Here is a 17876-nt window from a genome sequence, read left to right as displayed (position 1 = left end):
GGTAAGGTTGAAATCAGGGCTTTGGGAAGAAAATTCCAGAAGCTTAATGTTAATGTGGGCAGCTACAAATTTCAGTCGAGCTTGAAGGTGTCGATTTTGGAGCAGGGTGATCCACGGTGATGTCAAACTCACTTCACTGTGGAGATTAATGCTGGTGTTCCAGGTGTTTCCAGTCCATGGCAGGCTCAGGTCTTGGTGGTTCCTGGGTTGCTCTTGAACATCCTGACGAATTTCTTCTCTTCTCAGGGTCACGGGTTTGGGTCTTCTTCTGGACCTCAGCAAAGTAACACCACATCTGAATAACTTCCACTTGTGTAAAATTGTTTAAATGGATGATCCTGGAATATTCAGTTGTTTAGAAATGGCCCATTAAGCTTCTGGGATGGACTTCCCAAAGCCCCAACCTCAACCCTATTGAAATAAAAAGCTGGGACCATGTCAGGAAACCAAGCAATTTAAATGAACTCCGACAAATCTTGGCAGAATTGGTGAACATCTATCCAGCCAGAATTATGCCAGAAGACTGTTGATGGATACCAAAAACATCTGGCTGAGCTGCAGCTTCCTAAGGGACATTTAACCAAGTATTTGTGGGGGGTGTATGTATACTTTTTAACTCCCTGTGGGATCGAGAAAATTCAAAATAATTTCAAAGTTGTATCCAATTCATCTTTATTCAAGTCATTACAGATGAATGCTGTCTGCTGCACAATCAATCTACCCTGGAAACAGTCCAAAGAAATCAAACTTACCATGATATTCATGCCCATGAGTGCATGTAAACCTTTGACCACAGCTGTAGCTATCAAGGCTAAAAGTGTGCTAAAAGTTTTTGTGTTAACCCTTTAAAGAGAGTTTAAAACTTTGTTTAAATTGACAAACTATCAACAGAATGTGAAGACTATGACATTGTCCCCGACATCAGTCTATTGTGTTCCAGAGATATCTGCTCAAGTTAAAATAGTGCTAGGCTGTACTCTGGTGTAATACTTCTTTATACCACAAGATGGTGTAGTGAGTCAATATAGCGTCAATCTGTCCTGAGCCCAAGATGATACATGCCAACATTATTAAAGCTTGTGTTAGTTCAACGTTTGTACAGAAGTCATGTTCCTATCACATGTAACTGAGTTCTAGTTTGGCAGAAGAACTCAAAGGCACGGCTCATTAGATCAATTAGAAGCCAACAGCCAAACAGCAGCTCAGTTGTGCACCACCAAAAGTGGACCAGGTGACTCTGGAAGAGCCGCAGAAGTAAAAGCAGCTGCTAGTTATCCTCCCACAGGTTCACATACAGACTTTTACTACTGGATCTTGTTGACCAAAGGCTGTCCTTCCATCGTTTTAGTTTGAGGAGAACTAAACTGTGAATCAGCTTTGTGTTGAAAAAGTGATCGTTTCATCCAGAATGTCTTATTTTCATAAGCAAGTAAAATTAAAATTCAATCACACAGCCCCACGATCAAGTTGGCCATGTTTTAGGGTGGGCGGGGCTCGTGGATGACAAGTGGCCACAGCATGAGAGCACAGTGTCCTTAGTCCCCCGCCCCCCCCAAACCCTCGTTTCTCACTCAAGGACCCAAAAATGATGAGGGCCAAAATGCTGAAGTAACGGCTCCAAAAGGGGGACTTGAAAAACCCCTGGGTGACATCACGGTGGCATGCTCTCATTTATATACAGGGTCATTTATCTCCCATGTGTACATCAAACCTAGAAGTCCATGCTGTTATTCTGAGGCCCAGACTCCTGTACTGGTTTGCTCTTCACACAAAACAAACACAACCAACTCATTTATTTCTCATTTTCACCATGACAGCAACAAAATGGCTCCCAGTCTGAACCCAAACATTAAATGAAAATGTGCCTTTATTCTACAAAAGTCTGGTCCTTTAATTTAGGAAAAAATCCAGGAATGCACTTAGTCAGTGCTAAAAGACTCGAGCTGTTATTAAAAAATGTACATGCATGAGTAACTTTACGTCCTAATGAGGTATTAACTTAGTGAGATGTAGGCTGCCTCGGCTTATCACACCTGCTGCATCCTCGTTTCCTCACAAGCTCATAAGCAGTGAGTAACTGCTTTCATTTATCTTTAATAGAGGAATAATTTAGCTAATATTTCCTGGTGATGAGGAACTCCGAACATTAAACCATGACTTGGTAGAAGTGCCACATGCTGATTTAATTCAGGTTTTGGTGATTCTGATGAGGATGCCCGTCATACGGCAATGAGAGATAAAAAAAAAAAAAGTTTCCAAACCAAGCTGTGCAGCAACATTAATCTTCCCCGATGCAACGAGGAGGTGTGAAAAAGAATTACAAATTACAATATGCTGCACATCACAGTGCTGAAACTCCTACCTGCTCCATGTAATGACTGCCCTCAATGACTGATGGATATACACAACCTGTCCTCTCTGCTGAAGGCAGCGTAAAAAGTGCCAGTGCCATTACAGAGAGAGTTATGGTCTTCCTGGGGGAAGGGGGGGGGGGGGGGGGGGGGGTCCTACAGACGCATCACACAGTCACACGCTGCAAGGATCAGTACGAGCAGGCTATTCAGATGACAGCTGGATTATCACCCCCACGTGGGGGGGTGGGGGGCGTGCCAATATAAAAGGAAAAGAAAACAGCTGTCTCTCCGATTTACAGCTAAACAGAGTTAGATTGCAAATTGTTCATCCTCCATTTCATCCAATTTCTCCGTTTGTCACACACAGCCTCTGATTGTGAATGCAGACCAGGAGGTTACTGATCAAACTTCTCAGGGAGGTTCTGCACAGAAGTTTGGAGATGATCAGAACGCACAGCCGCCGTCTCCTGCTCCAGTCTCCGTCTGATATAAAGAACAGTGGCTTCATCAGTGCATCGGTCCACATTCTGCTGCATCTGCTGTAACTACAGCAAAACAACATCAACACAGAGGTGACGGCGGGTTCAGGTAAAATGCTCTAATAATTCATGGCACGTGTTTCTATGTTAGCCGACTTCCACTTCTCACACATGAGATGTTGTCACTTAAATATGCCAAGGCCACGCTGCCAATAACGGGAACAGAGCTTCCTCGTGCCGGCGCCGGGTTCCTGCAGGTAAGACGACGTGAGAAGCAACTGCAGCATGTTAGCTTGAAGGTAATTCATTTGCTATATATTAGGCAGTGTGTGGTAAGAATGTAGATAAATTAATTAAACTTACTGCTATTATACGAGCGTACTGCCAGAGCTCTACAGTCAGCTACAGGTCAGGTCGGCCTTTTTCTTCATATTGAATGGATTTGGGCCTAATTTCCTTCATTTCTTTCTCCTTTTTTATATTCTGCAGACAAATTAAACATGATCTAAAACTTCTACCAGAATAAATGAAATAAACAGCTGTATTAGAACAGAAAAAACAGGAGGAGGAAATGAAATAACCTGGGGATTTGACTGCAGAAAGTTAGTTATATTAAAAAACAACTGTGGATGATTAAAAAAGAGAAACTAATCAAAAACAGTCAATAGTTTATTCTGGCACCATATTTATTAATTTGATGCAAAGATAATAAAGATTGTGACAGTCCCTAACTTTAACGCGCTCATTCATTCTTGTTTGAAATGTTTTATTATTTCACACGTTTAAAACCATTTCTGAATTTGACTCCATCACTTTTGACACAGTTCCCACATTCAGGGCCGTAGAATTAGGGGGGGCTGGGAGGGACACGTCTCTACCAAGATGGCGGCTGTTATGTTCCCCCCTCCCCGATTCGGTCTATGTATCTTCCAATGTTAATACCAAACCTACGCTATGCCTCCACTCATCCCACTGAACCTGTTATTTTGCACCAATCTGTTTATTATTATTACTACTACTACTAATAGTATTACTATTGATAATGATAATAATAATAATAATAATAATAATAATAATAATAATAATAATAATAATAATAGTTTAATATTGGAGCGGGACATGAATGAAACAGCTGAGGATAAACCAAACAAACTTAAATTAAATACAATCTAAATATCTTAAACTTATGCTACATCAGTTTCTAGCAGCAGCTACCTGGATTACCACCGACTGATTGAAATGTTTAAAATGATGTGTATATGACTTTATTTATAACAAATGCCACATTCACTGCTGAGAGATAAGATGTGTTTGGGTTCCAGTCTGAGGCAGTTTGTGCAGTTCAGCCAACATAAGGAGAAAAAAAATTACAAATATGAATGCATGTTGCTTTTTCAGATTGCAGCCTCATTTCTATTTATTGTCTTCTGCTGCATCACTTGTACCCAATAATAAACTGCTCAAAAACAATTAAAGGAGCACTTTAAAAGCACAACGGTCCTAAATAGGAAAAAGATGATGCTGATATCTATCCTGATATGGACTCAGTAATGTGTTTAGGAATGAAAGGATGCCACATTGTTTGATGGAAATGAAAATGATGAACCTACAGAGGCTGAATTCAAAGACACTGAAAATCAAAGTGAAAATGATGCAGCAGCTCGAACATTTAGCTGAAATTTCACTGCAGAAACTCAGAATGATACTCAATAGTTTGTGTGGCTCCATGTGTTTGTATGCATGCCTCACAAAGTCGGGTCTCCTAATTAGATGAAGGATGGTGTTCTGGAAGATCTCCTCCCAGATCTGGACCAGGCCATCACCGAGCTCCTGGACAGTCTGAGGTGCCGTCTGGAGGCGTCAGATGGACCAAAACATGATGTCCCAGAGGTGTTCTGTTGGATGTAGGTCAGGTGAGCGTAGGGGCCAGTCAGTGGTATCAATTTCGTCATCCTCCAAGAACTGCCTGCATCCTCTAACCACATGAGGCTGGGAATCCAGGAGGAACTAGGACCCACTGCTCCAGTGTAGGGTCTGACAGGTCCAAGGGTTTCATCCTGATACCTGATGGCAGTCAGGGTGTTGTTGCCTAGCCTGTAGAGGTCTGTGTGTCCCTCCATGGATATGCCTCCCCAGACCATCACTGACCCACCACCAAACCGGTCGGGCTGAATGATGCTACAGGTAGTAAAACGTTCTCCACGGCTTCTCCAGACTAGGGTTTAATCCCGGGATCCAGGATTCCCGGGAAATGCGATCAGAACCATTTCCCGTTTCCCGGGAAACGTTAGACGGGAAACCGGGAAAAAAGTCGCGCGCGTCGATTTGACTTTCAGAAAGAAAAGAAAGCTTCAGAATGCTAAATTTAAGGAAATATTGAGAGAAGGGTTCGTTTAATGCGAAAAGCATTACTCTTCATTTCAGGCACGTTCAGCCTCCGTTTAAGGCTTCAGCCTTCATCTCAAGCGTTTTAATAGAGGTATTACACAGTTGTACTTTTTTCCTCTTTAATTTGTTGAAATCGTAGGCAATGTGTTTACCCTAAGGTATTTTGTATTATATAATTTTATATTATTGTCATGTCCTGGGCCGTTGGCCCAGCGTTTTGTGTTAGTTTATTTCCTGAGTGTGTCCTCCCAGTAGGTTGATGTCTTGTGTTTCCTAGTGTTGTGATATGTCTGCGTCTCTGTCCTGAGTCTGTGCCTGTTGTTTAGTCAGTATGTTCCTTGGTTTGTCACTTCCTGTTTATTTTGACAGTCTGGTTTTCCTGTGCTTTGTGTTCAGCTTTGCTTCCCCTGTGTAATTAGTTTCATTTGCCTCACCTGTTGTTCCCTGCTGTTTCCTCTTGCCCTGATTACCCAGTGTGTATTTAAGCCCTCAGTTTCCATGTGTTCCTTGTCGCGTCGTTGATGTTTTGTGCCCGCATGTTCCTGTGTTCCCTGTGCCTGCCCTTCGTCTCCCTGTGCCTCCCTTCCAAGGTTTTTGTATTTGTGTTTCCCCGTTGAAATAAATCCCCTTTTTAGTTATGTTTGCTTCTGGAGTCCTTCATGTGAGTCCTTCCTCGTCCGTTTCCTCCCCGGCCATGACAGAACGACGCGACCATTACAAAACCCCCTCCGGCTCCAATTTTTTCGACGGCACTCGTCTAGCGCTGGGGGGCCCGGCGTCTTTGAACAGTCCCCGTCATCGTCACTCACCTGCCTCCCCTTTCGCTGATCCCTCCCTTCCTCGGCAGCCGCGGAGGAGAGGGAGTTCCCGGCAGCAACGGCGGAAGGCACCCCGAGACCCGAGCGGTATAACGCCGCGGACCGCTTCACCACTTCACACCCAATCCTCCGTTTCCGTGAGTAACACTGGCTTCAACGCTACTATGCCTGCGGACAATTATTCCCGTCACCCCCCTGCCTTTCCCCTCCCTGAGGTGGCAAAGCAGACCATTATCTGTTGGGTGGATTCACTGGTTATGGACCTTCTGGCTGACCCATGTGAGCAGGAACAGCAACAGCTCACGGCCCAGCTGCAAGGGCTAGTCGATGATTACCCTTGGTTATTTGGCTCTCTGCATGGGTTAGTGCAGGATTTCTTAACCTCCACCCTTCACCTACAGCAGTCCCCAGTGTCAGCTCATTCTCAGTCCCCAGTGTCAGCGCATTCTCAGTGCCCGGTGTCAGCTGTGTCTCAGTCTCCCCAGTCAGCTGTGCCTCAGGCTGCTTCCACGCAGTCAGCTCCTCTCCCTAGCTCGCAGTCAGTCTCCTCGCAGTCAGTCTCCTCGCAGTCAGTCTCCTCGCAGTCAGCTCTAACGCCCTTAGCTCCTGCTCACTCTAGCTCGCAGTCAGTCTCCTCGCAGTCAGCTCTAACGCCCTTAGCTCCTGCTCTCTCTAGCTCGCAGTCTGCTCTTTCTGTCTCCCGGCCTGCTTCCACGCGGCCAGTTTTGACGTACTCAGGCCCCTCTAGCCTTCAGTCGGTTTCCCTAATGTCTGTTCACCCTAGCACTCTGTCAGTTCCTCCAGTGTCAGTTCCTCCAGTGTCAGCTCCTCCTCAGTCGCAGTGTTCCCAGTCAGCTGTAGCTCCAGCTCCTCCTCAGTCGCAGTGTTCCCAGTCAGCTGTAGCTCCAGCTCCTCCTCAGTCGCAGTGTTCCCAGTCAGCTGTAGCTCCAGCTCCTCCTCAGTCGCAGTGTTCCCAGTCAGTTGTAGCTCCAGCTCCTCCTCAGTCGCAGTGTTCCCAGTCAGCTGTAGCTCCAGCTCCTCCTCAGTCGCAGTGTTCCCAGTCAGCTGTAGCTCCAGCTCCTCCTCAGTCGCAGTCTCAGACCCCTCAGTTAGCTCCAGCTCCCTCTGCTCACCCTGCTCCCGCTCCCTTGGCTCCAGCTCCCCCTGCACCCGTACCTGTTCCGCGGGTGGGGGCAGCCACGGACGGGCTGACCTCTGCACCCGTACCTGTTCCGCGGGTGGGGGCAGCCACGGACGGGCTGACCTCTGCACCCGTTCCTGTTCCGCGGGTGGGGGCAACCAGGTCCAAGCCTTCGCATCGGTTTTCTGTGTTAGCTGCAGCAGCAGGGTCTCAGTCAGCTCTAGCTCCAGTCGCTCTCCCTCGCCTTCAGTCAGCTCCAGTAACTCTTCCTCGGTCCCCAGTGTCAGCTGTTTCAGTGCCCTCTCAGTCAGTTCCCTCAGCCCCTGTCTTAGTTCCTTCGGTTTTGGTCCCAGTTCCCTCAGCTCCTGCTCCTTCTGTAGCTCCAGTAGTGTCAGCTCCCTCTCAGGCCCCAGTGTCAGCGAGCTCTCGGTCTGTCTCCACGCAGCCAGATCTCCCTAGCTCTCGGTCTGTCTCCACGCAGCCAGATCTCCCTAGCTCTCGGTCTGTCTCCACGCAGCCAGATCTCCCTAGCTCTCGGTCTGTCTCCACGCAGCCAGATCTCCCTAGCTCTCGGTCTGTCTCCACGCAGCCAGATCTCCCTAGCTCTCGGTCTGTCTCCACGCAGCCAGATCTCCCTAGCTCTCGGTCTGTCTCCACGCAGCCAGATCTCCCTAGCTCTCGGTCTGTCTCCACGCAGCCAGATCTCCCTAGCTCTCGGTCTGTCTCCACGCAGCCAGATCTCCCTAGCTCTCGGTCTGTCTCCACGCAGCCAGATCTCCCTAGCTCTCTGTCTGTATCCACGCAGCCAGATCTCCCTAGCTCTCGGTCTGTCTCCACGCAGCCAGATCTCCCTAGCTCTCGGTCTGTTTCCACGCAGCCAGATCTCCCTAGCTCACAGCCCGCTCTCTCTGGCTCCCGGCCTGCTTCCACGCAGCCAGTCGTCTCCCGGCCTGCTTCCACGCAGCCAGTCGTCTCCCGGCCTGCTTCCACGCAGCCAGTCGTCTCCCGGCCTGCTTCCACGCAGCCAGTCGTCTCCCGGCCTGCTTCCACGCAGCCAGTCGTCTCCCGGCCTGCTTCCACGCAGCCAGTCGTCTCCCGGCCTGCTTCCACGCAGTCCCCTGCACCTCTGCTATTCCTCGAGCAGCCCCTGCTGCTCAATAAAGCAGCAGTGTGCCCTGTTCCGCGGGTCCCAGCCTACGCATCCGGTGCCTCACTATGTAGGCCCCATTCAGCCCATGGGCTCAGCTCACTCCAAGCCGATGGGGGTCTCCGCTCATTCCGAGCCGATGGGGGTCTCCGCTCAGTCCGAGCACTCCGCGCCAGAGGGCCCCGCTCAGTCCAAGCCGATGGGGGTCTCCGCTCAGTCCGAGCCAGGGGGTCCCGCTCAGTCCGAGCCGATGGGGGTCTCCGCTCAGTCCGAGCGCTCCGCGCCAGAGGGTCCCGCTCAGTCCGAGCCGATGGGGGTCTCCGCTCAGTCCGAGCCAGGGGGTCCCGCTCAGTCCGAGCGCTCCGCGCCAGAGGGTCCCGCTCAGTCCGAGCCGATGGGGGTCTCCGCTCAGTCCGAGCGCTCCGCGCACGAGGGTCCCGCTCAGTCCGAGCCGATGGGGGTCTCCGCTCAGTCCGAGCGCTCCGAGCCAGGGGGTCCCGCTCAGTCCGAGCCGGTGGGGGTCTCTGCTCAGTCCGAGCGCTCCACGTCACCCGAGGGTTCCCCACCAGAGCCCGGGGTCGCCCTTCTCCGCCGCCGCATGCCCCGCGGTCGGCCTCCAGTGTCTGCTCCCCGTCGCCGCCGCCGCACGCCCCGCGGTCGGCCTCCGGTGACCCCTCCTCGTCGCCGCCACCGCTGGGAGCGCGGTCGGCCTCCAGTGACTCCCCCTCGTCGTCGCCGCCGCCGCTGGGAGCGCGGTCGGCCTCCAGTGACTCCCCCTCGTCGTCGCCGCCGCCGCTGGGAGCGCGGTCGGCCTCCAGTGACTCCCCCTCGTCGTCGCCGCCGCCGCTGGGAGCGCGGTCGGCCTCCAGTGACTCCCCCTCGTCGTCGCCGCCGCCGCTGGGAGCGCGGTCGGCCTCCAGTGACTCCCCCTCGTCCTCGTCGCCGCCGCCGCTGGGAGCGCGGTCGGCCTCCAGTGATTCCTTCTCGTCCTCGTCGCCGCCGCCGCTGGGAGCGCGGTCGGCCTCCAGTGATTCCTTCTCGTCCTCGTCGCCGCCGCCGCTGGGAGCGCGGTCGGCCTCCAGTGATTCCTTCTCGTCCTCGTCGCCGCCGCTGGGAGCGCGGTCGGCCTCCAGTGATTCCTTCTCGTCCTCGTCGCCGCCGCCGCTGGGAGCGCGGTCGGCCTCCAGTGATTCCTTCTCGTCCTCGTCGCCGCCGCCGCTGGGAGCGCGGTCGGCCTCCCTCGTTGGGATTTTGCTTTGTGGCCCCTTGGCCTCTGCGGCCTCCTGAACTGTGTGTTTTTTGTTTTTGGATTTCCCACTGACTCCCCTGAACTGTGGACTGTTTTTTCCCCTGCTGTTTTTTGTTTTGTCATAGCTCCTGGACTGTTCCTTGTTTTCGACCCCCTGTTTTGGACATTGGAGCTCTCCGGCCTTGTGCCGTCACTTTTTGTTTCATCCGGTTGTTTTTTTTGTTTTCTCATCCCCGTGTTTTTGCTCTGGTTTTTGGACTGTATTCAGCTTGTGCCATTGCTTTTCTTTGTTCGGTTCCTTGTGCTTATTGTTTTTTGCCCTTGTGCTCTACCCTTGCTCCAGTGCTTCCTTGTGTTTTTGGGTTTGTTCCTGACTTTGTTTGCTCCCTGTCTGTTTTTGTTTCGGGCCCTCCTTCCTGGTCCCCCGCCTCCCGCCCTGGTCTGGTTTTGTTTCTTGTTTTGGCCGTCGGGAGCCGGCCTTTGAGGGGGGGGTACTGTCATGTCCTGGGCCGTTGGCCCAGCGTGTTGTGTTAGTTTATTTCCTGAGTGTGTCCTCCCAGTAGGTTGATGTCTTGTGTTTCCTAGTGTTGTGATATGTCTGCGTCTCTGTCCTGAGTCTGTGCCTGTTGTTTAGTCAGTATGTTCCTTGGTTTGTCACTTCCTGTTTATTTTGACAGTCTGGTTTTCCTGTGCTTTGTGTTCAGCTTTGCTTCCCCTGTGTAATTAGTTTCATTTGCCTCACCTGTTGTTCCCTGCTGTTTCCTCTTGCCCTGATTACCCAGTGTGTATTTAAGCCCTCAGTTTCCATGTGTTCCTTGTCGCGTCGTTGATGTTTTGTGCCCGCATGTTCCTGTGTTCCCTGTGCCTGCCCTTCGTCTCCCTGTGCCTCCCTTCCAAGGTTTTTGTATTTGTGTTTCCCCGTTGAAATAAATCCCCTTTTTAGTTATGTTTGCTTCTGGAGTCCTTCATGTGAGTCCTTCCTCGTCCGTTTCCTCCCCGGCCATGACAATTATTATATATTGTTATATTGCATTATATAGCCTATAAAATATGCCTGCCCTGAACAATAAAGAAATATCTGTGTAACTTCGAGTGTTTCTTTTCCTCGTTTGCAGCCGCTTACTAACAATCATGAATTAGGATACGGGCCTAATGTGTGAAGAAAGTATCATGAAATAGATTGCTTTAACATATTTCACTTTTAAAATGGAGTTGAGTAAAATGTATATTTTTTAGGCTATAAGGATCAGCCAGTTTTTCAATAGACGATTCACAGCGAACCTACTTTAACCCTCAGACACAGTGTTATAAATTTGCTGTTGCCAGAATGGCAATGACCAAGTCGTAGTGCATTACTCAAGGCCCTGTGTTATGTCATATTATAGTGTAGTACGGTAGTTAACTTTTCAATGACTATTATAGCGTTCCACTGGTGGAGATATAGCGCAACAGATGTCGCCACGACAGCGTGGCTGAGCCTTTATCAATGCTGTGGAGATGAACCGTATTGTTTTGCACTAGCAGTTGTAAAATATCTTGGTATAATTCCATGTACAGTGGAGGAATATTCGAATTATATTTGTTAAGGGAGTGTTGAGGAACGATACAACACCGCATAGCTCGAGCACTCCAATGTCGAGATGTAGGTTTTATTGCATTAATCAAGCCGACGTTACCCCCTACTGGGCATAATAGGACATAGCTGGAAAGCTACCTCTACAATATCAGAATAGGTTAAGGCCGACACAGGCTACAGAAGGCCTAATTAAAATAAAAAAATAAATAAACTTTTTCCCGGGATTCCCGGGAAATGGCTCGTCATTTCCCGGGATTTGATTCATGTCATTTTCGGGAAAAATATTAAACCCTACTCCAGACCCTTTCAGGTCTGTCACATGTGCTCATAGGGGGTCGTTTTGACTGTTGGGTTTTCTCTGTATTGTTGTAGGGTCTTTACCCACAATACAAAGCGCCTTGAGGCAACTGTTTGTTGTGATTTGGTGCTATATATATAAAATTGAATTGAATTGAATTGAATTCAGGGTGGACCTGCTCTCATCTGTGAAAAGCACAGAGCTCCAGTGGTGGACCTGCTGATTCTGGCATTCTATGGTTTTCATGCTCCACAGTGAGCAGTGAGCACAGCACCCACTATACTAATACTCTGGTTATAAAGTGTTCCTTTAATTTTTTGAGCAGTGTATATTCCAACAGTAACATGTTGACTCCCAAACCACAGGCATAAGAATGCAGCCATCTTTTATCCATCTCAATAACATATTTCTTAAACAAACATTTCATTTCTATTCATCATTAAGTCTCAAATTGCTCTCCGTTAATGAAGACTTCTAATTATCCATTCACATTCATTTCTGCAACATTAATTCATATGAAAAAAACCCTTCATTTCTCCTTCCTGTGACATTGCTTTGGCTGGAACCATCCCTATGAGCTAAATGTGTGTATCGAGACAGGCAGAAATAGCAAAGGAGACTGAAGCAGACATTAATCACTGAAATTAACAATCTCATGATTGATGCTAATGAAAAAAAGAAAAAAAACTGCCTCAACTCTCCCCTGTGAGCTCCATTTGCAAAGTTCAGCACCCTCGTGGATGCTGGAGATGTCTGTTTTATCTGCAGCGTGATTACCATAATGAGAAGTTTGTGTTATGTTGGAGTTCTGGGAATGTAAACGGCAAACTGTCAGAGACACACAAACACACTGAGCTGTACCTGCCGTCTGTGAGCTCCCCAAATAAAAAAACGGCGACAGATTTATCACAGAGGAAATGAAACGCTGGGATTGACAAGTTGCAAGTTTTAAAAAGGTGTCTTTTGGATATCATTGACATAGCAAGACACGGCCATCTGTCATTTGAAGATATACTAATTAAAGCTGCTGCAGTTATGCTTTCCATATGGATCCTGGTTGACAAGACAGAAAATTTCTCATTCCCTCTAATGACACAATGCAGGCGTCATTCTGACCTGAGCCTCAATTCTCCAGCAATTAAATCCTGCACAGTGCTGGTAGAGGCAGCACGCTCCGTCTCTCATTGTCTGAGAGTGAAGCGCTTTTATTTTTTAACCCTCAGATCAACTCATCAGTGCAGCACTGAGGGATCAAACGGGCTGGAATTTGCTTGAGATGTGAATCAGAAGAAGTGCTTCGATTGAGGAATACGGTAATAAGACCTCCACTTGAACTAAGCAAGGCGCTCGGAGCCCCCAGGCGAAGGGAAAGCACAAGGAAATCTCATTAGGCACAATACTTTTTCTGCACAGCTGCCCCATCACAATGTCGTGCTTAAGGAATCCCAGCAGTCAAGTTTAAGGAAAAGAAAAAAGAAAAAAAAAGAAGCAGAAACCCGAAGAAACAAAGACGTCCCGCTCGCCTCAATGTTCCTCTGTGGCACTGAAACAGACGTCTTTAAAAAAAGCTACCGAGCTGCAAATTTCCCACCGCGAGATGAAGTGAAAGTGCTCGAACCAGCAATATTTTAGATTCCCAGGTGGAGGAACAGAAGCTCTCGCATAGGAAGCACATATAAACAGGAAAAAAGCCTACCCAAGATAACAGGAATAAAGTCAGTGTGAGGTATAAATAGACAGCTTCAAACAGGTCTAGACGCGGTTCAGATGCTGCTGAGGGTAGAAACCTCTACGCGAGTCGACTCTCCGGCTAAAGAGGCGCTGATGGAGCAAACTCCGAGGCCAGCTACGAGCTTTGGTGCTAGGAAGAGTGCATTACTTTGGTTTTTAGAAATAAACTTTTAATCAGCAAGAGTCACTGAAATCTTAATACTAATGAAGCAAAGGTCACATTATCCACATTATTGGTTCTTTGCATGTGGTTGACCTCAGAGGTCAGTGCAGTGCTGAATAACTAATACTCTCTTTTCTTTAAAAAGATCAAGTAAACTCTTTTTTATTGCCACTGTGGGCTGAAATCATCTGGTAGTTTATTACTGTAGGCAATGATAATAACTGAGCCTCAGTTATTAGCTGTTTATGAAACCGGCAGCCATCGGGCCAGATCGATTTATTTGGTCTCAAATTCGTGAGAAAACATTTGTTTTTAAGCAGCTAATTTTTCCACTGCATTTACACACTAGCTGCCAAGCTATCCAACAGCTGTGCTGTGACAACTCTTTGTTCAGGATATTACCACAGCAGCGTTTTCACTTTTAATTTAGCTCGAACTAATTTAAGTGTTATCACCAATTAACCTCACAGGTCTTTGGGCCCCGACCAGCTAGCAGGTTTGAACCCAGAACCTTCTCTCTTAGTGATGAGGACTGGAAATTTAATATTTTGAATTTGACATTTTGGCCTAAATGATAAATTGACATGGTTAATATCCTGGGAATACACACTATCTTACTGAAATGATCAGTGTAGGGGCACCCGGCGAGGCCGGTGACCACATGCATATACCACGGCGTGGGCGGCGCGGGTTCAAGTCGCGGCTCGTCACCAGTTTTCCCCAATTTCCTGTCTCTCTCTCTCTGCTGCTAATAAAAATGGACAGTGTATGTAAATATGTCTGTATGTATCCTATTCCCTCCTCAATGGGCCAAGTTTGCAGAAACATCATCACACAGCCAGCAATTATTAATATCTATGTTTTTTTTTTTAAATATTCATAATAAATCTCCATTCTTTGGATTTCCAGATTTGTCATCCCCCCATGAATGTGAGCTTAGGCCTGGGTTCGATTCCACCTTGGCCCAGGCCTCTCCCTCTCTCTGTGTGGAGTTTGCATGTTCTCCCCGTGCTTGCGTGGGTTTCCTCCGGGTACTCCGGTTTCCTCCCACATTCCAAAGACATGCACTTAATGGGGTTAGGTTAATTGGCTACACTAAATTGCCCATAGGTGTGACTGAGCGCGTGAATGTGAGTGTGAAAGGTTGTCTGTAACTCTGTGTTGGCCCTGCAACAGGCTGGCGACCTGTTCAGGGTGTACCCTGCCTCTCGCCCTATGACAGCTGGGATAGGCTCCAGCCCCCCCGCGACCCTGAACAGGATGTGCGGAAGCGAATGGGTGGATGGATGGTCACCAAAAAGGAATTTTGTTTGAGTCACAATGAAATACAGAATCGAGAAGTATTACAGTGATCAGAGCTGATATTTTGGTCTGATTTTAGATCAAAAATCCTGAGGTTCATCAGCTGAGGACCATGAATGCTTTAACTACATGGCAACCTAACCAGAACATTTCAAGTACAAACTGATAGGGGCTATGCTTAAAATGACCATTTTGTAATCTGATACCCCCCCCCCCCCCAAAAAAAAACCAAAACAAAACATTATAATAATAAAAAAATGCTTATTTTGTCTTATTTAAACTTTTAACCTTACAGGAACTTGCAGGTAAAGTTTGCTAATGTTTGGGAATGTCTGCAGCTGAGGGGGAAGCCGCACAGCTTCATCGGCTGAACCAGCTGGTAAAAAGATTCAACAGAAAACCTAAAGTAAAATGTGCTGTTAGACAATAAATGTGGTCCACAGTGACCCCATCACATTACAGGAACACTGATTAGTTCAGCATTTAGCTTCGTGCCTCTCTCAGCAGAAAGCGGTTTTCAATAAAACAAAAACAAAGTATGAACTACAGTATCCAGGTGCAGTTAGCAGCTAGCTTGTGAACACAGTGGTGTATTCTGAGATTTCCCTCAGGTGATGCTGTGAGATAACAAAATAGAGCTAGGGAAGAGTGAATATTAGATTTACATTTGCCAGGTGAGCAGGACCCTCCGGGGCTAAAAAGAAATGAAGCCAAAGCACGATGTGCCAAAAGCTGCAGTGCCTAGAATGCCCACCTGAGGCTAGCTCAAAGGCAAGTCAATCCCCACAGAAGATCACGTTAAAATGCTCATTTTCACAGCACAGGTAAACACGTCTACTGCCAATCTGCTCTCTTTACTCGTTCATTACTGTATCATCAGAATATGAACGTGTCATCAGCTAAGATGCTCAGAGGTTTGAGCTTCTGACCTCATCTTCCACCACAGATACTGTAATAGCTACTTTCATTTAATCATGTATTCATTTGATACAGATGACTGACAAATAAAGGAAATGTCACGATAATGCCCATAAGTGTGTTTTCCAGAAAACACACTTATGGGCCTAATTAAATATGCTGAGTTCAAAACACCAATAAAATAATCAATCATGTACAATTTGTCACAAATGCAAATCCATTTGTTTCACACATGATCTTTTTGTGCTCATTCATAGGTTCATAGGTTTCTTTAAACTGGACAGAATGAGCAGCTGGCGTTGCTGCAGAGTAATACAGACATCATCCATTTCACAGAAGGGAATAAGATCCTTCTCCTGATGCCTATGACAAGAAAATTTGGTTCCTGAAGCCGGGAGGTTTTTCTCACTGAGCCTCGACCCGAGGAGCTCAGCTGCTTCCTTTGGCAGGTCCAAATCTCACACTATCACTGAGTGGATAACTAGGGGACAGATGAGCTACTGGAAGGTGGATCTTCTCTTCATCTTCTCCTCATCACCAGGATGTTGTACATCTGGAGACAAAACATCGTCTGACTCTTTGTTTCTCATCAGCTAAGCCAGTAAAAATGAGAGGTGGCATTTTAGGTCTCACTGGTGACAGCAGATTTGGGGAACTGACAGATGATTTCGTTTTGAAACTGTATCCAGAAATAGCGACTAAACAGAAGCAGCAGTCATCAAAACCATACTACAAAAACCCAACCCCCCTCCATCCTTTAGTCCATCCTCGGAGATTTTCGACACACACTGAGCAAACTGAATCAGGTATCCATGGCTTGGTTGCCCAAAGTTATTAAAGAACAAGTGTAAGATTTAAGCCAATATGATTCAGGGCGGTGTTATACATCACCTAGCATATTGTACATTTCTGGCCAACGCATTAGGAACCACCATCATCATGAAAGCACAAAATAAGTGAATATCTCTGGAAGAAGGGTGTTGATCCCTCAGCAAAGATCCAAAGATTTCCAGAATCAGTGCCAAGGCACATTAAGATGTTCTGGTGAAACACAGACATCAAGATCCTTTGGGATGCATCCGTCAAAGCCCATTCAGTATCTGAATCCACCCAAGAATCGACTTCTTATTTTTCTTCCTCCGCCTGCGGTTTGGGCCATTCCCGATCTCGGATCATAATATAGATATTTTACACATGGGCCAAAAGAGCCTGAAGTTCTGCGAGTGCAAAATATTTTTTTAATTTTTGAAATTGGTCAGTTCAACCTTCAGATTACACTTTCCTCTGGTACTCACATGTCCTACATTATTAAGTAAGTATAGATTTGAAGCTATGATTGGGTGTAACGTTTACCACACGATCAAACGTTGGAAGCTGAACTGTGGTCTTTGGATGGAGTACAGTCAAAACCCTCCTATTACCACAGTGACCCTGAGTCGGATAAAAGTGGATGAACACACGGCTGTCTGACTGCCGGTGTTAATGAGGTCCAAAAGCATTGAGAGAAAAAAAAAAAGATTTAACATTTAGAGGCACTCTGATTTAGTCATCTACACTGGACTGCATGTAATTCTGCTGTTTTGTGAAGTCTGAGGCGAGGACAGCGTGGAAAACAGGAACACGTCCTGGCTGCAAGTACCGACTCCATAAGTACCAACAACAGGCGGACACATCGAACCTCTTTATGTCGAGACTATCTGTGCTCATTGTGTCAGACTTTATTTGAATAACAAATCAGTAAATGTCAGAGTCACATCAAATAAAACCTGCAGAGTGTTCCATCATTGCAGCGCTATCTACAAAGCACTTTATTACTTTTTGTCTTGTGCTGCTCGAGAATCAGAAAACATTTGTTTTCACATACCTCTGCATTGTGTAAGTGTTGGAGATTATAAATGTCTCAGGCTTACAGGAATATCTTAGTCGTCTTTGCTCGTAAGTTTTTAATCCATCTGTTTTCCTTTCCAATCACACCTGCTACACATTCGCAGGTCCGACTTTCTTTGTCTTCTGTGTTTTTACAGGTTACATAAGCTCGTGTTTTTCCTGGGGAAAGAGGCAAGTTTGTGCATCTCAATAACCAACAACAGGGGAGAAGCATTGTCATTTTCATCAGCGATGCTTCTGTTTCTGCGCCTCCCCTCTCTAACCTGATTCAGTCAACATCTGACAGCAGAGACTGAGATGGAAAAAGAGACGGTGGAGGAGAGAGAGGCAGATGTAAGGAAGTACCCCCACACAAAGCAAATACTGTTCCCATCTTTGTCTCTGCCGCTGAGAAGTGCCATGTTGTGGGTAGCAGTTCCTTTTTA

At 47.1% G+C, this 17876-nt stretch overlaps 1 protein-coding gene across 1 annotated transcript in view; it reads right to left on the bottom strand.

The window, feature by feature from the left end:
- The window catches only part of sorcs1 (sortilin-related VPS10 domain containing receptor 1), a 188538-nt gene that overhangs the window by 143177 nt on the left and 27485 nt on the right, over nucleotides 1-17876 (bottom strand).

The sequence above is a fragment of the Archocentrus centrarchus genome, chromosome 1 (assembly GCF_007364275.1).
Source record: "Archocentrus centrarchus isolate MPI-CPG fArcCen1 chromosome 1, fArcCen1, whole genome shotgun sequence".
Lineage (NCBI taxonomy): Eukaryota > Metazoa > Chordata > Actinopteri > Cichliformes > Cichlidae > Archocentrus > Archocentrus centrarchus.
The sequence above is the reverse complement of the archived record's forward strand: the minus strand, read 5'-3'. Positions and strand labels throughout refer to the sequence as shown.